Source organism: Rhinatrema bivittatum, chromosome 4 (assembly GCF_901001135.1).
Source record: "Rhinatrema bivittatum chromosome 4, aRhiBiv1.1, whole genome shotgun sequence".
Taxonomy (NCBI): domain Eukaryota; kingdom Metazoa; phylum Chordata; class Amphibia; order Gymnophiona; family Rhinatrematidae; genus Rhinatrema; species Rhinatrema bivittatum.
In genome coordinates, this window is record NC_042618.1 from 88,086,546 (window position 1) to 88,104,412 (window position 17,867).

Here is a 17,867-nt window from a genome sequence, read left to right on the forward strand (position 1 = left end):
ACTCCCAGGCCACCACTCAACTGCCAACTCCCTAGGTGCGTGTGCATGTGCTGGGCCCATGCTTAAAGGTCCTGTGGTGGGAAAAAGCCTGTCTGTACCACATGATGACATCAGCACTACTTGGTGCTTAAGCCCCAGCCATGCTCTCTTCCAATGCCTCAGTAACCGGTCCTCCTGTGTTCCAAAGTGCATGTTACTCTGATCCTTGCTAGCCCTCTAGCCTTGCTTTGTCAAGCTTTGTCTCATCCAGCTCCTTGCTTCGTCCAACCTTGCCTTGTCCTGCCTTGCCTCATCCAATTCCTTGCCTTGTCCAGCTCCTTGCCTCACCCAGCCTTGCCTTGCTCTGTCTCCTTGCCTGGTCCTGTCCCAGCCCCTAGTCTGCCTGCTCACCCAGTATTGTCCTTTGCTATGGATCTTGACTACTCTCCTGCCTGCCACCTGGACCTGATCTCTGCTATGGCCACTGACTACGCCTTGTTTGCTACCTGCCCTGACTTTGGCCCATTTGTGGACATTCTCTCTGTCTGCCCTTCGGACCTTCCTAGGTCCTGCAGGCTCCTGGTATCCAAGGGCTCAACCTGCAGGAACAGGGCTGGTATAGGCAAAGCTCCAGCCTATCCCAGATCAAGACGTGTTCACCAGCTTTCAGCAAGGGCCTAGTAGGTTTACCTACTAGGTTGCATCAACCACATCACAGCACAAGGGTTCACAATCATTACGCCCACCTAAGGTTAATCTGTTAACATATCTGCTCAGTGGATCTTTGAAGACTGACCCCATAGTAAATGATGGCAAATAAAGACCAGTTGACCTATAAAGTCTATTCAGTTCTCCTCCTTTCTAGTTGTCCACAACTTTGGATAGATGAGAATATAGGAGCAATTTTAACACTGTCTGCACTGGGTCAAAGTCTACAGATACATTTTACCCATAGAATTTACAACAGTTTTCAAAGAGAATGTATGCACTTACTTTCACATTGAAATTTACCATGGGTACTTACATTTGCATCTGCTTTTTGTACAGATCCTTTTCACAGGGAAAAAAGCACATGTAAAGCCGAAAATGCAATCTATATACCTTATTTCCCTCTCCTGACCTAAGCAGGAACGCTTCCCCTAAATGTAGGTAAACATAAACACATTGTGACATAGCCTACAAGGAGTAGCAATGACTACCCTTAACAGAAGACATGGGGTAACCTGCATGGTGCAGCAGTTACTAACCTAAGCAACTTACTGGGCAGACTAGATGGACCACTTTGGTCTTTATCTGCCATCATTTATTGTGTTACTTACTATGTTACAATGCATAGATGTTTAACCACATTGAGGGAGGGTAATTTTCAGATGACAAATTACACACACAAATTACTACTGTCACTATTTATCCTCCAAAATGTCTATACTTAAATCAATACCAACACTACATGTGCTAACAATATATATAGTATATACTATAGGTGCATAAGACTTGCTTAACATCAAAATCAGGATCATCACCCAACAAGAATTTCTAGTCCTATGTTCCAATATTGTATCTCATGCTCTTTAAGGAAAACCAGTAAAAATGAGTGGCCTGGTTCTACATTAAAATGTTAGGTAAGTGTCTGTAGAATACAAGGATATTAATTCAGAACTAGATACCTGCTTCACTATCAATACAACCAGAAAATGTACTCTGGAGATTGTAACAAGATACTGTAACAGAAAATCAATGTGGAACTAAACACCTTCTGAATGCTGAACAATCATGTTCACTGTTGAGTAAAATTGATTATATCCATGAAATCCTAAAACAAGAGTCATAAATTGCTAATATATGTGATAAATGATATCAATTTATGCTGCTACACTTAACTAAGTTCTTGTGTATATATTGAAATTGAAGCTAAATCAAAGATATTATAATATGAATTGAGCTAAATATCCATCTGATATAGTGTTTCTTGCATCAAAGCATATTGCTGAAGCTCACACATAATTTATAGTACATGGCATTGTATTTGTTTGACCTTGTTTTGCACCTGTTGTGTTACTTCAGCACTGATTTTAATTTATCTAGTTATATGGGCAAATTTTGCCAATATGTAATATTCAATTTGGAAACAACAATGCCTTCCTATACTGCCCAAGTTACAGGTGCTAAGGAATTCTGTAGCAAATTCTACACAGACTGGCTCCAACATCCCAAACTTTGTCTGATATTATCACATCCCACACATCCACTCCAGGTGTCAGCTTTCTGAAAAGAGACCATTTGGAATGAGAGAGAGAATCAGCAATACAATTTTGAGACCCCAGAACATGTTTTGCTCACAAAGTGATACTAAACTGAAGACAGCACAGTAGGAACATCCTTATCAATTCAACCACCCAGGAACCTTTTGCAGATTGCTTAATCACCTCCACTACAATAAGATTATTAAACCAAAAAAATCATCTTCCTATCGCTTAACCTTTCTCCACAGATATACAGGGTCGCCACTATAGGGAAGAGCTTGATGTTCTTCATGGTGCCTATCCTACTGCTACCCAGTTATCAGGCAAACTGGTGATACACCATGTCCCTTGGCAAGTACACTCCAAAACACAAAGAGTTAGCTGCATCTGAAAAGAGATTCAAGTCCCTATGGGACATTGGCTCCACATGCCATACATTAATACATGATTAAAATCCCTGAAAAACTGCTGCCATAACACCAGATCATTTCTTATGTCATGCATTGTTCTAAGAAGTTACATAACTACATGAAGGTAGATCAAAAAAGGGGGATTCTGATAATTAAACATATATAATATGAAGGAATGACATATTTCAAACAAAGTTTTAGAAATCTTTAATCAAGTAACAATAAATTTAAAAATGTTTCTCTCCATTGGGCATAGATGAGACAATATAGTACAAAATGCAATATCAAACATTAATATCCCTTCTATAGCATATTATAAAATATCTAACACACACTCAATCCTTTCATTCATACCACTAAACCTTATCTTACTCACCAGGGATTACAATATATTCAATAAAAACATGCATTACATTGTAACATTTTTCTTAAACAATGAAACAGATACTAGGTGACCAGAAAGGTCTATTTAAAGCATCTAGATACAAAATAGGAAATTATTACAGTTTCTGAGCAAGACCCCAAGTTCTATATAAAAGGACAAATATATCTCAAAAATTATAATGAAAAAACCTGTTACAAGTTGTTAACCCGTCCCAATAAAGCAGGATCCTCTCTGTTTCACCTGATGTAGGCTTCCTCAGGGTATGTATTAGGGGTGTGCATTCGGATTGACCGCATTAGTAAAACGCAACTCATATTTTTTTTTTACTTAAAAAATTGATTCGACATAAACGATCGGATTTCCCACATATCGAACATAGATATGTTCGATATGTGGGAAATCGCGATTGTTGAGCCAAAATAAAAATATAAACCCCCTCACCCTCCTCGAGCGAGGAGTGAGGACGCCATTTCTGCAATCCTTGGCGAGAAGCATGTGACGTCGGCGGCACGTCGAGTGACGTCCTCACTCCTCGCTCGATCACCAGGGAGTTGTGGTAAGTCTGGGGGGGGGGATTAAGGAGGGTGAGGGGGTTTAAATTTTTTTTTTGCACATATGTACATATACCCAACTCATTGGATTTTTTTTATGTCCATATTGGCCGCAAGTGGGACCCCCTTTCGGACATAAAAAATATGAACATAAAATTTTGCTCTGCACATCCCTAGTATGTATATGACAGCTATTAATTTGAAGTAATGTCATACATCCAAAAGCTTCTTAAGATGTACGCCGTGGAGTTTTTTGAAACAGAGAGGTGGAAGTCACAATCACGGCATTTTTCTGTCCAACCAAACTGCAGCAGTAGCAGCGTTGATAGATTTAAAGATTAAGAGGCATTGAGAGGAGCCGTGCAACCCGGTAAGGGAATATATCATCATAGTGGCTACATAAAATCGTGTGAAGATTAATGAAGCTGCTTTTCTTTATTTAAATAGAAACATAGAAACATAGAAATGACGGCAGAAGAAGACCAATCGGTCCATCCAGTCTGCCCAGCAAGCTTCACACTTCTTTTTTCTCATACTTATCTGCTTCTCTTGGCTCTTAGTAACCTTAGGTTCTATTTCCCTTTCACCCCCACTATAATACCCTTATATTATCAAGTGGAGTTAACAACAACATGGGAATTGAGCATGAGATGTGGATACGATTTAAGATTTAAGATTCAAGAGAGCTCAACAAAGTTTAAGGGTGTAATCTTTGTTATTTCTTAATTTTATTATGGACTTCATATACCCCAACACTTCTGTACACAGAAGCAATCAGATGCTCAGCAACCTGCCCTGACTAGCAATGGAGAAGCATGGCTAAATCCTTATGATCACATATTTTGATATATTTAACTTGGTGGAAAGATGATGGGGAAAAAGGAAGGGCCAGAGAGGTAGGAAAGGGGATGAGCTACCAAGTAGAGACAAATAAGTTGGCTACACCATTGGGAATTGTGTGGAGCTGTCAGAACTCAAAGACCTACTAGAACTTGAGCTAAACTTGGAGCTGTACTGTCATCTCCTCACCCTTTTTTTCCATTAAACTCTCTGCCCAATATGACAGAAATGCCCTGCCCTGGGTCCATATCCTGGCTTTTGTTGCAGGAAACTTGGTTGAAAAAAGAAAATGAATGGGACACTGATACCAGGATACCAAACTTATTGAAATGAAAGAGCACATACAGGTCCATATTCAGCATGTTTGTCCGGGCCTTATTTTCCAGTGGGGAAACATCACGTGCGGCGATGTTTTTGAGATTGAGAGTGAGAGAGAGAGAGAGAGAGAACCTTACTATAGTGCCTATGCCCTACATAGGTATTTGAATCCCTATGGGAGGGCTACCTACTAACTCGGGGTGGGGATTAGGTATGAGCGTCGGGGGTTGGGGGCCACTTTCGCATTCCACATGAGACCTACGGACAGAACAGTGGTCTCTAGTGCAGATTTGCTGGCCGTCGGAGTGAGGATGCTCACTCCAAGAAGTGGTTTGGGCAACGTTCTCTCTACCTAGCTTGATGGACATGCTAGGTGGAGAGAATGTTGCCCAAATCTCCTCTTGGAGTGAGCGTCCTCACTCCGACGGCCAGCAAATCTGCACTAGAGACCACTGTTCTGTCCGTAGGTCTCATGTGGAATGCGAAAGTGGCCCCCAACCCCCGACGCTCATACCTAATCCCCCCCCCCCGAGTTAGTAGGTAGCCCTCCCATAGGGATTCAAATACCTATGTAGGGCATAGGCACTATAGTAAGGTTCTCTCTCTCTCTCTCTCTCTCTCTCTCTCTCTCTCTCTCTCTCTCTCTCTCTCTCTCTCTCTCTCTCTCTCTCTCTCTCTCTCTCTCTCTCGTGTTTTATTGCGCACCGGGGAAACTTCGCAAATGGCGTGAAGCTTTCCCGTTGCATGAAAAAAGCCTCATTTGCATGGGAAACACCCCTTAATGCGATATTGGTAAATGAGGCCCTTTGTTCTAAGCATTTTTCTCAAATATGAGAAAACCTTTTCTATGTAGATCCTATAGTATTTTTAGAATTTTACTTAGAAGCTGCTGAGAAAGCATTCTAGAGACTGATGTACTAAACAGAGGAAATGTTTGTGCACAGTTTGCTTTTCTGGCCCATAGCGCAGTCCATAACGCGAAGTTGAGGTTGTAGTTATTAGCCGCGATAGCAGCCGCGCTAACACTGCGGCTGTTTCGCCGCACACGATACACAGGTTCCCGCTTTACATATGCTCCGCCCCAACTCCACCCCCTGAATACCAAATGACTAATTTGCATTCGCAAATCGCGTTAACAGCTGTTAACGCGATTTGCGAATTTATCGCACGCGGTAAAGTGCTTGGAAAATGAGGCCCTATGTCAGGGGCAGTCTGGGCCAAATCTAAATGCCTCAGTAATTATTTTTTGAATGAATTTTAAATTGCAAAAACTGCTACTCAGACAGTGAACAACTTAAAAGCCCAATAATATATATGGAGAAGGCAGCAGGTTTCATATCTTCAAGCATTACCACCTAGTAATGATTTAAATTGTTTTAATCATCAACCATCTGACCTCTGTCCAAAAACATTAATATGCTTTAGCGTGTCTAACATCTAACATTTTAAAGATTTTTTATTTTTTTATAAGCACTTAAAAATACACATAATTTAAAAACTGGTACATAAGTTTTTACAAACATCTATCATGAGAGAGTTATGATTGTAAACCACATTATGAAAACTCCATAATTTAAAGAGAAATGTTCGATTTGAAAAAAGCTTACTGCCTTCGCAATGAGGCCATGTTTCAGACACAAACAGTCTTTCCACAGGGGATGTTAATCTTCATTCAGTTGATACACTTGAACTCTCCCAAACTGCCTCATCGGCTGCATCACACGCTAAAGCATATTAATGTTTTTGGATGGAGGTCAGATGGTTGATGATTAAAAAAATTTAAATCATTACTGGGTGGTAATGTTTGAAGATATGAAACCTGCCGCCTCTGCCATATATATTATTGGGCTTTTAATGTTTCGAGTAGCATGTTATTGTTTTGCAATTTAAAATTCATTCAAAAAAACAATTACTGAGGCATTTAGATTTGGAAGGTGTTAGAGATTGTATTTGGTATTGATACTGCACACCTTTTCAGTGGAAATTACTGTGTTAGGGGCAGTCTGGGAGCATTCCAGTGCAGGGCACTGATATCCATAACCCAATTTTTAGCATTATCTGGCTAAGGTAGCCAGATGACTTTAGGACAGTCGAAGAGCAGTCCAAGTAGCCATATTCTGGATCAAGTTTATATCCTTCTGAAGGTGCAGTGCTCAGAATTGTACCCCTGCAAAGGAGATCTCATAAGGGACTTATACAGGGGCAATATTACCTCCTTCTTCTGCTGAACATTCTTCTCCCTATGCAGCCAAGCATCTTTCTGGCTTTTGCTGTCACCTTATCCGCCATTTGGCCACCATAAGATCATCAGACACAATTATTTCCAGCTCTCATTCTTCTTTCATGCACAGAATTTCACCTCTATACTGTACCACTTCTTTGGGCTTTTGCAGCCCAAATGTAGGACTCTGCATTTTTTAGCATTAAAGCTTAGCTCCCAGAACTTAGACCATTATTCTTGAAGCTTTGCTAGATCGATCCCTCCTCATGTTTTCCACACCTTCTTGGCTGTCTACCCTGTTGTAAATTATGGCATCATCTGCATAAAAGACAAACCTTTCCAAATAGCCCTTCTGCAATATTATTTATGAAAATGTTGAAAAGAAGAGGTGTAAGGACTGATCCCTGTGGCATACCAAAAGTAATGCCTCTTTCTTCAGAGTGAAGTCCATTTACCACTACCCTTCATCGCCTCCCACACAACCAATCTCTGACCCATTAGTCATTTTAGAGTTGTTCAGTTTATTTGTAAGTCACCTATGCAGAACCATATCGAGAGTGTTAAATCTAGCTCTCTTCCCAATCCAATTCTTTCATCACCCAGTCAAAGAAATTGATCGGATTCCTCTGACAAAACCTACCTCTAGTAAAACAATGCTTCCTTGGATTCCAGAAACTCCATTACCCTCTGTTTTAGCAGCAATTCCATAAACTTGTCACATCTGCCTGTCTCCAATCCTCTGGAATTACTTCTCACTCAAAAAAAGCATTGAAAAGATCAATGAGTAGAACTGCCATAACCTCTCTAAGGGGGTCATTTATCAAAGTGCTATATGGCGTTTTTGCATGCAAAAAATGCCTTTAACGCAAGCAAAAACACCATAACATTTGGTGTGATGCAAATGAGAAGATATTGGGGCAGGAATTTTGGCCAAGTGGGCTGGGCTCACAGTTTTGCATGGCTTTAATGTGAATTTTAACTACACCTTTTTCATTTGTGTAAAGCCATGTGATAGGGCTTTATCATGGATATGATGTTTTCACACATGCTGTTTTCAGCTCCTGGAGAGCCAGCCAAGCTATCAGGGCCCTCCTGGGGAGAGAGAGAGAAAGAGAGAGCGAGAGAGAGCTATTAGTCTAGGGGTTAGGGGCCACTTTGACATTCAAAGTGAGACATATGAACAGAACAGTGCTCTCTTGTGAAGTTTGATGAACTTCGGAGTGAGGAAACTCACCCAAAGATGAGATTTGTGCAATGTTCTCTCATCCTAGCTTGATGGACTAAATGTAGAAAACCAATAAGAATGGGAGATTTCAATAGTCCCAATATAGACTGGGTGAATGTCTCCTCAGGACGGCGAGGTTAAATTTCTAGATACCAAACATGCCTACTTCATGGAGCAAATGGTCCAGACTACTTTAGATTCAGTTTTCACTGGAAAGCTGAACCTTCTACAAGGAGCAACAGTTGTGGAACCACTTGGTGTTATGCTCTGCGGTCTGCGGGCTAATCCTGTGAACCACCACCCTCACCTTTCTTACCTGTCCCCAGGCATAATGACACACTGGCACTTTATGTGGTAGGGTACCACTTCTCTTCATAGTGACATGCCACTGGCTGACCTTGCAGCCAGACACCACCAGCTCCTCTCCACTGCACTCCTTCTTAGATGTGTGCCTGCCCAACACTGTAGCATTTAAAGGGCCCATGATGGGAAAAGCCCTGCAGTACTTCCTGATAACAGGCACTCTTGAACTCCAATTCAGCACCTCAGCAACAGGCCCCACTACTCTGAGTAGATCATGTTGCTTCCAGCATTCGTATCTTAAGTTCCTGCATCCTTGTCTTCAGTAGTTCAGTTCCAGTGTGTTGCGCCAGAAGGTGGACCCTTGGGCCGAGGTGGGGTTGACGCAGCCCGTTTGCAAGAACCTACAGGTCCCCACCATTGGCAGGCTGAGTGGGCTGATAGACAGAGGCCGCTGCAGCTTCACCTATACCAGCCCTCGTTCCCCGCGGGTTGAGCCTTTGGGTGCCAGGGCTGGCAGGACTTAGGTGGGCCTCTGTGTGTAGTCGAAGCAAGAGTTGATTCAGCCCAGAGACAGCAGGTAAGAGATGGTACAGTCTTACTCTGGACTGGATAATGTCCTGGAAACTCGGATGCCAATGGAACACAGGCAGACAGAGGGCACTCAAGCAAAAGTAGGCCGAAGCCTGAAGAAACCACGTCCAGGGAGTAAGCTGGAGAAGCGTCCTAGGGCAGGCTTCAGTCAGGGCTGGCGGCAATCCAAAGGCAGTGGCAAGCAAGGCTGAGGTCTGGTCACGGAGATAGTCAAAAGTGTAGTCAGGCAAGGCAGAGGTCTGAACACGGAGATGGTCAAAAGCGTAGTCAGGCAAAGCGGAGGTCTAGGTCTGGAGATAGGCAATAGCATGGTCAGGCAAAGCAAAGGTCTGGGTCTGGAGATAGGCAATGGCGTGGTCAGGCGAAGTGAAGGTCCGGGCTTGGAAAGAGTCAATGGCATGGACTGATGAAGTGGAGGTCCGGGCTTGGAGAGAGTCAATGGCATGGTCAGGCGAAGCGGAGGTCCAGGCTTGGAGAGAGTCAATGACAAAGTCAGGCAAAGCAAAGTCAAAGTCCATGTAGTCAATCCAATGAATGAAGCAAGGTAGGAACCAGGAGACAGGAACCAGGAACAACAAGGAACAGGAACACAGGGATGAGACGAATCTCTAGGAGGCAATGAGTACTCGACCAGCGAGTTGCAAAGGCAACGCTAGGGAGCGGAGTCTGAGCTTAAATACTGTAGTTAAGTTGGCATCATCATCTGGGGCCATGGCTAGGTTCCCGTCGTGGTCCCTACATAAGGATCAATGGTGCACACGCCTAGGAGGGGCGCAGCGCGAGTAGTAGCGTCTCTCCGCGCGCCACGCAGAGAGACCCGATGAGAAATGGTAGCAGGACCAGGAACACCAGGGACTGTAGCAGAGCCAGAGGCACCGGGGGAGGCTCGAGGACGGAGCTGATGACCCACCACCACCAGAGAGGAGGAACCAGAAGCTGGAGTCACTGTGGAAAGGTGAGGGGGCCATGCCACGGGTCTGCCATGGATGGCACGCATAACAGTACCCCCCCCCCCTTTATGCCCCCCTCTTGGAGATCGACTGTCCACCCAGGAATTGCATGAACTATGGGAACAGACTAATCACCTAATTCAGAAAGCCGCTGACAGAACCAAGAAAATTGAAGATGCCAATAGAAGACAAGCTCCTCACTTTAAGTTTGTAGAGGAAGTGTGGCTGAGCACATAGCATTTGTGCCTTCAGGTTCCTTCCATGCATCTAACTCTATGTTACATTGGACCTTTCCCCATGCTCTGGCAACTGGGACCCATCATGAGCCAATTAAATTTACCACCTACACTGAAAATACCCAATGTATTTCATGTATCAGTACTGAAACCACTGGTGCTCTCGTGGCTCTCTAGGGCATCACCCGAACCACAGGATGTGACCATTGACAAGGATATGGTATACAAAGTTGAAGAGGTCTTAGATTTCCACTGAGGGGAAAGAGAATTGAATACCTCATTTCATGGAAAAACCACAGCCCAGAAGAAAATTCCTGGGAACCATGCTCCAACAACTTGGACCATAACCTTTCGAAAGACATTTATCAACGACACCCAAGGAAGCCCAGAATCTGAGAGAGGGAGCTTAAGGGGTGATATTGTTGCGTTCAGTGGGCTGTGGCCTAACCCCATGAATCACTGCCCTCACCTCTCTTGCCAAGCCCCAAGACTTAGCGATACACCAGAATCCTCCTTAGCAGGGCATTGCTACTCTTCACTATGACATTACACTGGCTGACTTCATGACCAAATGCTGCCCACTCTCCTCTGTTGTTCTCCTTCTTAGGTACCGACACTGCAGAACCCACAGTAGGAAAAGCCCTGTGGTGTATCCTAATGACCTCACATGGTGAGGCCTATAAAAGTGACTCAGCAACAGGTCCCACTAGTCTGAGTAGGGCATGTTGCTCCCAGCATCCATATCTTCAATTCCAATATTCTTGTCTTTAGTTCTTTAGTTTTAGCATCCTTGTCTACAGTTCTAGCATGCATGTCTTCAGTTCTTCAGCCTCTCCCTCATGGCCCACCTGTTCTTCTCTTTGCTTTCCTAGCCTGCCTATCCATCCCTCCTTTCCTTTTATATAGATACCTGGTATGACTTCGGCCTAATCTTGGATACTCATGACCGCTGCCTGCCACTGACTGCTTTCTGCCTCCAGACATACCTGTCCTCCATCTGCTTTGATCCAGCTACCCTAAGACAAACCTCTCTACCCCCACCTAAGACCTGCTGGCCCCAGCACCCAAAGGCTCAACCTGAGGGGAATGAGGGCTGGTAGAAATAAAGCTCCAGCTGGGGCTCTGCTTTGTCCACCTGGTGATGGTGGAAACCTGCAGGACTCCTCCCTGCAGGTTGAGCCAATCCTGCCTTAGCCCAAGTGTCCATTAATGCAACACTTGGCAATAGTGATCAAAATATAATAAAATTTAAGATAATCATTGCAGGAAAATTAATAAATAAAACTAATGTAATAACAAATAACTTTAAAAATTGAAACTATGAAGAGGAAACTAGTTAGAAGGAAACTAAAGAGAGCAGTTACATGGGCTAAAAGTCTACATTAAGGCATGGAGACAGTTTAGAAAAATCATCTTGAAAGTCCCAATAAATTGTATTCCAAAATGGTCAAAGAGCAAGTGTCTTCTAGTGTGGTTAAATGGTGCTGTGAAATAAGCTACCTAAGCCAAAAAGGTATATTTTAAAAAAATTGAACACAAGACTGTAATGGTTAGAAGGATGAAGACCTTTTCCTTTTAGTCTAGATCACACAAACACACTAAGAAAATAATTACACCTGACTACAGCTTATGTGCAACTATGAAAAGCTATATTATCTGCATAATATATGCAGCAAAATAGGTGCTTATGAGAACACCTGTGACATGTTTTATGTATGTATGTATGTATAAACAATAAACCCTATAAAAAAAGGTAAGTGATGCCACCAATATCTTAATTAATATGAAAAACACTTGTTATTGCAAGCTTTATTATACACTATCAAAGTATCAAAAATATCAAAAGATAAAATGATACAACACAAATATATACTGATTTCATACCCTAATCATTCCTCACTCACACCACTTCTAAAATCTCTTCAGTATTATGCATTTATAGCATGCATAGAAACCAACATTGCCAGAGTATATACAAATTGCTTTCAATGAACAGCTTCAATAAGGCTAGACTTCAAAATGTTACTTTGAAAAAAGCAAAAAAATCACATAAAAGGCACCTTCATTCAAAAGGATACAATTGAACCACAATCCACAAGAAAAGGATACTTTGTGAATATTACACAGAAGTGTTGTATAGAGCCCCATATGTCTCTCTATTACTTCATGGAGATTCCACAGATGTTCTGTGTCCTGAATTGACTCTGTCCTGATGCTTTTTACAATATCCTTTGTAATCTCTGTCACGATTTTTCTATATCCTATATTCACTCTGTCCTTACAAAGGCCTCTATTTCACCGTGAAGGCTTCTTTAGGGGAATAAATGGTTCACAACTATTCCTGCAATGGTTCCCTTGTCTGTATTTAGTGAAGAGAAATTGATCTCTTATTTTGCTAGAAAAATTAAATATTATACAGTATGTTGCTATTAGTGCCTGTACCCAGTTGTTAATACATCAAAAAAAAATTTTGATACAATCTTTTCAAACACTTGTCAAACCTTTGTGCATCAATTTTTCAATTCAGTGTCTCAAACTTCACCTGTTATTAACAGCTTGCATAATTCAACATAACCATGTGTAAACTTCTAATGCCTAAAAGTAAAAACAGATTCATAGATGTTAATTCTGAAACCCCTGCTTGAATGATCTCTAATTTATTAAAACTATTAAATGTTTAAAGTTCTAAAGCTTAAACTATGCCTCTCTCTTCTTGCTTTCCCCACAGTGTTACTGTCAGTATGTGTGTTGCATTGCCTTCTCAGTGTGATGAAATGCTTTTTTTTAATCTGTTTATCACAGCAGCACCCATAGCAAACTTGGGTACATCCTTCCACTTTAAATGTGATTATATTAAACTAGACCTCTCACTTCTTACTACCACACATAGGGGCGGATTTTCAAAGGGTTAAGCACGTATATTATGCGCGTAACCCTGAAAACCCGCTCCTGTGCGCGCCGAGTCTATTTTGCATAGGCTCGGGGATGAGCACAAGCCCCGGGACGTGCATATGTCCTGGGGCTTTGAAAAGGGGGCAGGGCGGAGTGGTCCTGGGGTGGGGCAGGGGCAGGGCTGGAGCCTCCAGGCACAGTGGCCATTTGCCACTGTGCCCGGGATTGTGGACCGGCCATCGGCAGTGCGCGCAATCTACAGCTGCCTGGAGGCAGGTGCAACTTATAGGACAAAGGTAAGGGGGGGTTTAGGTACGGCTGATGGGCAGGTTAGGTAGGAGAAGGGAGGGGAAGGTGGGGGGTGGAAGGAAAGTTCCCTCCGAGGCTGCTTCGATTTTGGAGCGGCCTCGGAGGGAATGGAGGAAGGCTGCGTGGCTTGGCATGCACAAGTTGCACAATTGTGCACCCGCTTGCATGACCCTGGATTTTATAACATTCGTGCAGCCACGCGCGCATGTTATAAAATTGGGCGTAGTTAGCATTGAGATAGTATTAAATTAATTTCAATGCGTTGAGAAACTTTCTTTGTTTAAACAAAGCTGCACCCGTAGCAGACTTGAATGCATTTTTTTCAATTGCAAACATGGCAAATGTCAGCATCCTGACAGCCACTGATTTCCAATGGCAATTTGCATAAAACTTTATTGACCCCTATAGGGAATTACAAACAGGCCAATACAGTAAAATCAGCAGAAGAGCTAGCACTCCGAGGCGAGCGCCTGCTCTCCCAACGCGCACCCAGGCCACTCTTCTGGGCGTGTGATCCGGTATTTAAATGAGGGCCCGCGGTAAAAAGAGGCACTAGGGACACTAGCGCGTCCCTAGCGTCTCCTTTTTGACAGGTGTGGCAGCTGTCAGTGGGTTTGACAGCCGACGCTCAATTTTGCCAGCGTCGGTTCTCAAACCCGCTGACAGCCACGGGTTCGGAAAATGGATGCCGGTATAATTGAGTGACCGCCTTCCAACCCGCGGGCTGATTTTTAATTTTTTTTTTTAATTTTTAATTTTTTTTAAATTTTGGGGCCTCCGACTTAATATCACTATGATATTAAGTAGGAGGGTGTACAGAAAAGCAGTTTTTTCTGCTTTTCTGTACACTTTCCTGGTGCTGGCAGAAATTAATGCCAGCCTTTGGGCAGGCGTTAATTTCTGAAAGTATTTTGTGCGGCTTGGCTGCACATTTTACTTTCTGTATGGCACAGGAATAACTAATAGACCCATCAACATGCATTTGCATGTTGCGGGCGCTATTAGTTTTGGGGGGGTTGGCCGTGCGTTTTCAACGTGCTATTACCCCTTACTGTATAAGGGGTAAGAATAGCACGTACTGTACTGTATCGGCCTGACAGAGCTCAATAAGAGCAATGCCTCCCATGTATATCTGTGAACGTGTTGATTTAGCTTCACTGTGTAATGAAAAAAACATACACATCTGCAGACAAATCTATATAGATGATAATATATACTGATTCAATGTGATGATAAAGCCACAACAAGTGAGTTAGCAGTTTTAAGAACAATAATGATTAATGTAGACTTTGTTAGCCTTAAGGGTTATTGCAAAGAACTTTCTAATTCAAACAAATACCTCCCATTCAATAGCTTTATTCAGTTCCTTGGGATGAACTGTTTCCCATTCAAAGATATATCTTTGTTTCCTTCTTTGTAGCTGAAGGAAAATATCACCCCCTCTCATCAATTTAAATTGTTGTATGACAAAAAATTATAGATCTTGAACACAATGATTGTGTTTGGTCCAATGTTGAACTATGAGGGCTTCCATTTTCCTGGTGTGAATACAACATGCAAATTGGATCATTCTAGTTTTTATAGGCCTCTTTGTGTAGTCAATATAAATTTTGTTCCATACTGTTCAATGCTGCTCCTCCAAAGGGAGGAGCCTGCAATTTTATAATATTGTGTAGGCGGAGCTAATGGTCTGTAATGGGTTGGCTCCCATAGAGTGGCGGTCTGTAGAATACCACTCGTAGTAGAATTGGTGAACCCCTGGGCCTATGGCAGATGACAGCGCCCCCAAGAGGAAATCCTGAGAGGAGCCACCGGCTAGGCTGGAGTATAGACAACACACAGTGGTGGCAGTAGTGAGTCGCTGTGTTTGGCAAGGCTGAAGTCCTTCTGATACTGGAATTATAATCTCTGGGTTGCTGAGCTGTAGAGAGAGACTAGAAGTAGTAGGTAGAGACAAGAAGTAGTAGGTAGACAAGGTATACTGGATACAAGATGGTACACTCACAATAGTAGATATCTACAATGGTCTCTATGCCACAGAGAGTCTTCAGTACATTCAGGAGCAGGAGCCGTAGGCGAGCACTGGTTCCCATAAACAGTCTGTAATAAGAACTCACAATAGCTGTATCTGAAATGGCTTCTAGAGTAGAAGAGAGTCTGTAAAGGATTCTAGCAACATAGGCCCTTGTGGAGCGAGTACCGATTCCTATCTACAATAACACTCACTGTTTCACATCTGCTATCGCTTTCAGGCAATGAGGAGTCTTCAGAGTATTCAGGGACATAGGCCCTTGGGGGCGAGTACCGGATCCCAACTTGGCAACTGAAATCAAGAAGAGAAAGCAGAGCCCCTGTGGAGCCGGTACTCCTGGTAAGATAGAGAGCAGAGTAGCTTGGCGAATCGTAACCAAGAAGTATGATTCGAGTCGTTGCTAACTCATTCGAGGTTAGCAAAGACCTTTTAAAGTGAAAATGGATGACATCACTATGGGGGACGCCCCCGAGGTTCGCGCCCTTGCTGGTACAAAGTCTGGAGTGTGCACGCGCGCAAACCCTTACGTCATCAGGAACAAGGCGGATTGGTAGCGTAAAGCCAGCCCGGGGATGCTGGAGAAACGCGGCAGGGAGCTGTTGTGGCCGCAAACTGTCCTTCAGACCCAGAGGGAGTTGCCACAGAGGTAGAGAGGGTGGAGCGAGGGGTGAGAAGAGGCATGAACGCAACAGTACCCCCATTCAAAGGGCGATCTCCTCTTCGGGTACCAGGTTTAGGCTTCAAAGGATGTGTGAAATGGAACTGATGAAGCATTTCTTTATCCAGAATATTGGTCTGAGGCTCCCAAGTGATCAGATCGGGGCCACAGTCTTCCCAAACCGCAAGGTATTCAAAGTTCTTGCCTCTGTTATGAACATCCAAAATCTCTTTAATCTTGAGTACAACCTCCGTAAAGGTTTGAGATTTGGAAGAGTCTTGCCAAGTTTCATTATATCTATCAGTAGTATGAGGAGGAACTATAATAGCCGTCACTGAGGGAGTCAGTGGAAGTGATATTGGAAGAGAATGTTCAGAATTCACCTCTAAAGATGACTCTCCAATAGATGTAATGGGATGAGTGTTGACAGCATCACCGGTGGAAATGTACTGACTGATAGCTAGAAGTATCCTCTTCGGATCTATTATGTGTTGAGGTTCCTCAAGTACGTCTTCTGAAAGAAAGGAGCGAGATAATGCATCTGCTCTGGTATTCTTGTCCCCAAGGCGGTACTTGAGCACAAAATCAAAATGATTGAAAAAGAGGGACCATCTGGCCTGTCTGTAATTCAGACGTTGTGCGTGGCGGAGATACTCAAGATTCTTATGATCCGTAAATACGGTTATTTCATGTTGAGCACCTTCAAGCCAAGGCTGCCACTTCTCGAATGCGAGCTTTATAGCCAAAAGTTCCTTATCGCTGACTCCGTAGTTTTTCTCGGCTGGAGAAAATCTTCGTGAGAAGAACGAACAGGGGTGTAAGGCTTTCAAGTCTCCTGCTTGGCTTAACACAGCCCCTACACCCATATCTGAAGCGTCAACTTCAATGACAAAGGGCTTATCAGGGTTTGGATGCCACAAGCACAGTTCAATGGAGAAGGCAGTCTTCAATTTCTCGAACACTGAAACGGCCTCTGCTGACCATTTTGAAGCCTTAGCATCCTTATGAGTCATTGCAGTCAAGGGTATAGTCAAGGATGAATAGTTCCTAATGAAACTGCAATAATAATTAGTAAATCCCAGAAATCTCCTCAAGGCCTTCAGACTGGTGGGTTGAGACCAGTTCAGGATACTTTCAAGTTTGTGAGGATCCATTCGAAAACCTTCCTTGGACACGATGTAGCCCAAAAAAGGCACTGAGGTTTTGTGAAATTCGCACTTCGAGATTTTAGCATACAACCGATGTTTGCAAAGACGGGAAAGTACTTGTCTAACATCTGCAATGTGGGCTGTAAATCCTTAGAGAAGATTAGTTTATCATCCAGGTAAACCACCACATTCTTGTATAACAAGTCCCGCAAGATATCATTCATAATATTTTGGAATGTTGCAGGTGCATTGCACAACCCAAACGGCATTACAAGATACTCAAAATGGCCATCTCGCATGTTGAAGGCCATTTTCCATTCATCACCACTACGAATGCAGATGAGGTTGTAAGCCCCCTTCAGGTCGAGCTTACAAAATATCTTGACCCCTTGCAGCCAGTCAAACAGCTCCAAGATTAGCGGCAAGGGGTAACGGTCTTTGATCATTATCTCGTTTAGACCTCGGTTATCGATACATGGACGTAGGGTACAGTCCTTCTTCCCCACAAAGAAAAAGCCTGCACCGGCTGGTGACTTAGATGGTCGAATAAATCCTTTCTGGAGGTTTTCTTTAATG